Here is a 6829-nt window from a genome sequence, read left to right as displayed (position 1 = left end):
TCTCACAGAAACCAGAGCTGTTGCTCCTGTATCTTTAAGAGACAATGAGATCTCGGAGTAAGAACTTAACTGTCTTTCTATGAGGAGTCTGAAAAAAGGTCCCTGAAATCTAAAAGATCCTGCCTGTCAACAGACTCACAGAATCATGTGCAGATTCTGGGAATTTCTACAGTCTATTTTATAGACAGGTTTGTAGGAACACGTCTATGATTTTAGCATCTTCTCAGAGCTGGGCCCAAGTGGTCCCAAGAAGAATCCTACATGTGACATGAACATTTCATCCTGGGCCGCAGATGGACACCATTCATTTCAGTAACAGACATTTGAAGAGGTAGACAGCGTCCAGCCAGGGGCTGTCATTCACACCCTTTTCTTTGCTAACAGAGTTTCCAAAGGGTCTAATTAGAAGTCCGGCTTGGCCTTTGTCTGCATTGGGCTGCATTGCTTGAGAGCCTTTCTGTTTTTCACGCACATATACACAGATCAAGGCCAGCTGTTTCTGAAGTGGCCGCTCCTGATACTTGAATTTCTAATCTGAGGATACAGAAAGGAAGAAAGACTATGGGTGGACTAGGGACGGCAGGATGAATTCAATGGAAATAATCTGATGAATAGATCTCATGAAGACAGCCTCTCAGAAAACAGAGGCAGTGAAAGGGACGCTGGACTTAGCGTCAGGGAATCCAGGTCCCAAACCTGCCTCTGTCTCCTAATACCTGTGTGACCTCTGTGGGCCCCAGTTTCCTCAAGTGTTGGTCTTGATGGCCTCTGAAGTAACTTCCAGGTTTAGGTCACGGACAATCTCTATTTCTCTGGGCATAAATTAGGTACCATGCTACCAATAGCACCTTCTTCACCCTCATAGGTGAGATGAAGAGTGAAATTCTACATGGACCTTAAAGTATTGTAGAAATGTGAATTATATTTCTAGAGACCGCCACTTCCAGGCCTCTGCTGCTGACTAACTAGCATCCTTCATGTTCACGTGGTGATTTACAGCCTAGAATGCACTTTCTAATATCTCCTCTTCCTCCTCCTCCTCTCCCCCTTCAGCCCATATCTTGCTCCTATCCAACATCTTGTTTCCTTCTTCTCTGTCCTTTGCAGAGATAGGACCAGAGGCAGGCAAGATTCCCCTGAACAGGACATGACATGGGGTGGGGGGAGGGGAAGGAAGGACACCCTGAGGATTGATTTTCCATACTGCTTTTCATAAAGACATTCATTCATTTATTCAGCAAACATTTATTGAGTGCCTACTATTTGCTAAGCATTAAGTTGGGCTGTTTCAAGTCTTTTCATCCCTCCTCAAATCTTTCATGGAACTTCAGGTTGAAATGAAATGTTTTGATGATGATAATACAAATCCAGTGTGAGACATCAGTCTTGTTCATTGTAAGTCAAATGGATTTTTATTAAGTGGCTTTACCTCTGGGGTTTGTCTTTTATTCAAACTTACATGAAGGCAGACTGTTTCATTTTTGTTTCTGTAGCCCAGTGCCTAGAAAGGAACTTGGCACGTGGTGGGCACTTAATAAATGCTCATTGAGTGAATAAGGGGGGGGGGTGAATTTCTGTAAGTCTGTTTTTAAGAAGCAAAAATCTGGGGAAATGAATTTGATTTGTTACTTGGGTTTTTCAAGAACAAGAGTGCTTCATTTGTTTTTTGAAAATATAGTTTCTGGATGTCTTTTGTTTTTATATCTCACATTTTTGGATGGCCCCCCCAACATTCCCACCAGAACCAAACCCTCCAATGATGATGTAGCAGTGTGCTTGTCCTTAGAGATAAATAAAGAGATGAATAGAAGAAAAGAAACAAAAAGAAAATCTATTATTCTTTTCTTAATATTATTCTTAATTATTAATTAATTAATTATTATTAAGTGCCAAGCATTGTATTAAAACTGATTAAAAAAGTAATTTTTCAAAAAGATGTCCTTATTCTCAAAGAGGTTACATTCTCATAGAGGAAGACAAAGCATAAAGTAGAGATGGAGAAGAAGGCAGGGGGAGGAGAGGAGGGGAGGAGGGGAGGAGGGGAGGAGAGTATCCATCGAAGGCAAGGTGCCTGCTGTGGAGGTGAAGTAGACCAGTGGGTGAGCAGGGAGGGAAGTTAGCAGCTTGACTGGCATTCTGGATCATATGACAGTAATGGGCATGGATTCAACATAGAGTCAACCTCTTCATAGACTCAGCCTCAGCCAGACCAGAGAAAGAGCCAGGAGAATATCTTTATATGGGTGTTTAAAGTTCTTCTTTTGAAAGACCCATTGACCATCTATGTACTGGGTAATGACTCTTGGTCTTACATATAGCATGTCCCAAAAGTCTTAGTGCAGTTGTAAGCTTTAATCATCAAAAACTACACTAAGACTTTTGGGACACCTGTTTTTATATAAACATATGTATATACATATGTGTATGTAAACATATTCATGTACACTATATACATATATACTTATATCAATATATCTATAAATATGAAATTGTACTTTTATCAGGAATATTTGATACATTTCCCCCCCCCCCACTTGATGGTGTCTTTTCTGCATTTACTGTTCTTTCAGAAGTTTTTAAATTTTCTGTAACTGATGTCTATTTTACCTTGTATCATTACTTCTGCTGTTGTTTATCCAATGAATTCTCTTCTGAGTCGTAGCTACTATCTCTTTCTATTTGTCCCTGATGTTTCCATGATTGTGATCTTTGATACTCAGATGTCATATGCATTATGGGGTCGCCTGGTCCATGGCACACAGCACATGACACATAGAACATTCTAATAATCTAAAGCTAAGTTCTGACAAATTGCTTTCCACTTTTCCTAGTTCTGGTCTAACAGGAGTCCTTTCCCAAGTAATTTGTGTTCTTGGGTTTATAAATTATTGGATGACTGGTCTTGATTGCAACTGGTTCTTACTTATCTTATTTCTTCTACCTATTTACTATTCTGATTTGTAACTAGGAGTTAATCACGCTGATGGTGATTACTTTATAATTAGAAGATGTGTAATGCTATGGGCCCTTCATCCCTATTTTTTTTCATTATTTCTCTTTAGATTCTAGGCTTTTTGTTCATCCAAATGATTTTTTGAATGAATTAGTCTTATAAAAATAATTTAATAAGAATAGTACTATATATAAACAAATATACATATATGTGTATATGTGTATGCATGTGTGTATGTATGTATGTATGTATATATATATATATATATTCATTAAGAAAGTATCCTCATTCTTGTTATATTGCCATGGGCCATAAATGTCTCTACAATTATTTAAGTGGTGACATCTCTCTCCAAATTAAGCTTTAGTTTCCTCACCTAGAAAATGAGTTTCTTGGACTCCTTGGCACAAACACCACCACCAAATTAAATGACTATGAATGTTGATGCAAAGAACATACTTGGATAATATATACTGTTGACTGGTAAGTCATACATTTTAGATGATTAAAGTTTTGAAGGTTTTTTTTTAATTCTGTCACCAATAGTCTTTCCTTGCTAAGCAACAAAAACATTTCCCTGGCAACATTTGAAGCCAGTGACCAACTAAGTGCTTTGAAGAGCAGCAAAATGAGGCAGCTGTGGGCTTGAGATTCCACTTAATTCAATAAGCTTTCCTTAACCACCTTCTACTACAGGCAGGCAGAGTGCTAGGCACAGGAGATGCAAAGTTAAATAAAAACCAAAACAATCTCTTCCCTCAGGCAGCTTACATTCTGTTGTGGGGATATGATACCTGCTCAAGTAAGTAAATTCAAGAGCTATACAAACTAATGTGTAGTGAGCAAGTAACCCGGGGGAATCAGGCTAGTCTACTTGAAGGGGTGGTACTTGAGCTAACCCTTGAAGTGAACCAGAGCTTCCAAAAGACAGAGTTGAAGAAAGAGAGAATTCCAAGCACAAGTGACAAAGTGAGTAAAAACATGGCAGCCAGAGATGGAATGTTGAGTTTAGGGAACAGCAAATAGGCTACTTGGATTGGAATGTAGGGAAAACATGGAGGAGAGGCATATGTGATCCACATGGATGCATTGACTGGAGTCAGATTGGAAAGGGCTGCCATGGCTATAATGAGACTTTGTATTGCCAACATGGTATTTGATTCTGGTTTTTCCTTTGGGGATCTATTTCAGGGAAATGCCTGTCATCTTAAAGGCTTATGTTTAAAATCTGGGCTCTTTGAGAGCAATCTTACTTCTCCCTTTCAGGCTCAGCAGGGATTGCATTTGGCAGTTGCCCAACTCATTCAGACTTCCTCTCAAAGGTCCCAGTAATTCTCCTGATTCAAGAACACATTTAAGAGTGGGGTGGCAAAGTGCTAAGATATAATACAGGGGACAATGCTCCAGGCAAGATGCTGAGGAGGAACTACTTGGAGTTCAGCTGGAGGAGAGTATCTTCAACTCATCCCCTTCTGCTTGTTTTGAGGAGAACCTTATGAGTTTCAAAGGGTCCTGCGGGTTTTGGACTTCTTGTCTCCCCACTGTTGTCCTAGCAGCATCCTTGGAACAGTTGACCAGTGTTTATATCAAGAACCAAGGCCAGACTGGACATAGGCTTTACAAAGAGTCCAGGACAAAAAATACACTCTGCCTGAGGTGAACATCTTGAGAACTTGAGCAGAACGACCTCCAGGAGCTATGAGTTATCCCCTTTGCCATGTAAGTTTGCTAAGCTTGAGCTCACTTTGGCCTGGACTTTCTATGGCCTTGTGGGAGAGTATGTGTCCACTTGAGGATAGAAGGGATATTTCATACTAATTCTGCCACTTTATTGAGTCCCCCTTTCAAAATTGAATTGATTCTTGCTGACTAAATGCTATCTCTGATAACCATGCATAGAAGTATATCAGTGGGAGCTCATAAGCCCTAGTAATAGGAAAGACACCCCTAGGCTTAACCGTAAGGTCTTTAGGGGATGTAGGGGCCAAGGTCCAGCCTTTGATCTGTCACTGCAAGTGGACAAAGGCAGAGAACACTCCACACATCACCATAACTCCAGCAGCCAATGTAAAGTGACGCCTAGAATATCTCATCTTGAATGTGGAACCTGAAATTTGAGCCTTACAGTTCTGTCGAGGAACATTGCTAGTTAACTTCCCTGTTTGTGAAGCAAGGTTGTAGATCAGGTGTTCTTTCTGAAATGTCAATGAGGCTCAAGTCCAGGCTTCTTAATTTATTGAGTTTTTAGTTTTCAATATTCACTTCCATAAGATTTTGAGTTCCAAATTTTCTCCCCATCTCTTCTCTTCCCTCCCCCCACCCCAAAAGTCCAAGCTTCTTAAAACATTCTTAGCTGAGCATCCTGAGGAAGGTGTGAGCAAAGGGTGGCATGAAATCAGGAGATGAGAACTTAATGAAGACCAGTTTGAGGAATAGCACAGAAACAAGGGGTTCAGGGAGAAGGGCTCTGCATGGTGGTAGAGACTGGGGAATGGGGGACTGTATTGTTCAGAGGCTCTGTTCTCCCACACAGCCAATTTTATCAGTTCTGACTTCCATTCTCAAGCTAGAATATGACTCTTGCCAGAAAGCCAAGGTCTTGATTCCCTGAGTTAGCACATGGTACTATCTGAAGACCTTAGACCTGACTCTCATCTCCAAGCTGCCCATTGGCAGAGAAGTTCATTCTCCTCAGGGTCTGCTGGACCCAGGCATTGGCTAGTGTACTCAATGATAGAACACCTGCCAGGGACTTCCAAGAAAAGCAGGATAATCAACATCACAGTTTTGGAGTTCTTCAATGATGCTGGGTGCGGGGCTTCCCAACCTTCAGGAGGTGTTCCAGGAGACATGCACAGGATTGTTGCTATTTGGGGAAGTGTAATCATGTCAGCAGGATGATGGCAGAATAAGTGCCCCTGCAGAGCCGGGAATGGCCCTGGCATTGCCTGCTTCCCCTTCTCTGGCTCCTCCCCAGCAGTCTTTTGCCTTTTTTATTCCATATTTTGCAGCAGGAAGGAAATTGGTCTGCAGAGAGACCTTCCGCTGACTGGTTGCTGTTAACCATCAGCATAGCAACAGATGAGCAATCCATTCTTACCTGGGTATAGCTCCCTCTACAAATCACTGAGAGATACTATAGACTGTCCACACAAATACTTCCAAGCATGAAAAGAAGCTGAAAAGGCCTTCATCTTGCATCTTCAAGCCTCAATTCCCAACGGACCCATGGAGAACATGTTCTGATTGGCTGTTTTGGAAGACAGGACACGTTTCTTACAGATCTGGTATCTAGATTACTAACAGAAAACGCAAAGTGGCCAGTGACCAAAAGTAAACCACTCCAGATTTAATTACAGTGCACACATGAGGGTCACCTTTCCAAAGAAGAAGACCAAAATGGAGCTGGGAGTGAATGAGAAAATGTCAAGTGGGATACCATTGCCCCTGTCCGTAAAGATGGTCTGGGGCCTGGAAATGGGGTAGATTCTGGTTGTTTCCTGATGATGGCATCGAGTAGCCCTGAGGCCTAAGCTTTGGTCACAAACAGATATGGTGCCCAAAATATGATGGTGTAGTGGACAGTGCACTGGACTGGGATTCAGGAAGACCTGGGTGCAAGTCATTCCATAGACACCACTTATGCGATCCTGCATAAGTCCTTCAACCTTCTTGTGCCTTAGTTTCTTCATTTGTAAAATGAGGAAGTTGGATTTCATGGTCGCTAAAGTCTTTTATAGATCAAACTTTATGTGAGCTCATCTTATAGTTCTAGAATTGGAAGGGACCTCAGGCACCATATTAGCTACTTTTACAGCTAAAAAAATGCCCAGGGGAGTGAGCTCACCATCCTCGAAGAAGTCTGCAAGCACAACT

The sequence above is a fragment of the Vombatus ursinus genome, unplaced genomic scaffold (genome assembly GCF_900497805.2).
Source record: "Vombatus ursinus unplaced genomic scaffold, bare-nosed wombat genome assembly UNPS02012901.1, whole genome shotgun sequence".
NCBI classification, from domain to species: domain Eukaryota; kingdom Metazoa; phylum Chordata; class Mammalia; order Diprotodontia; family Vombatidae; genus Vombatus; species Vombatus ursinus.
The sequence above is the reverse complement of the archived record's forward strand: the minus strand, read 5'-3'. Positions refer to the sequence as shown.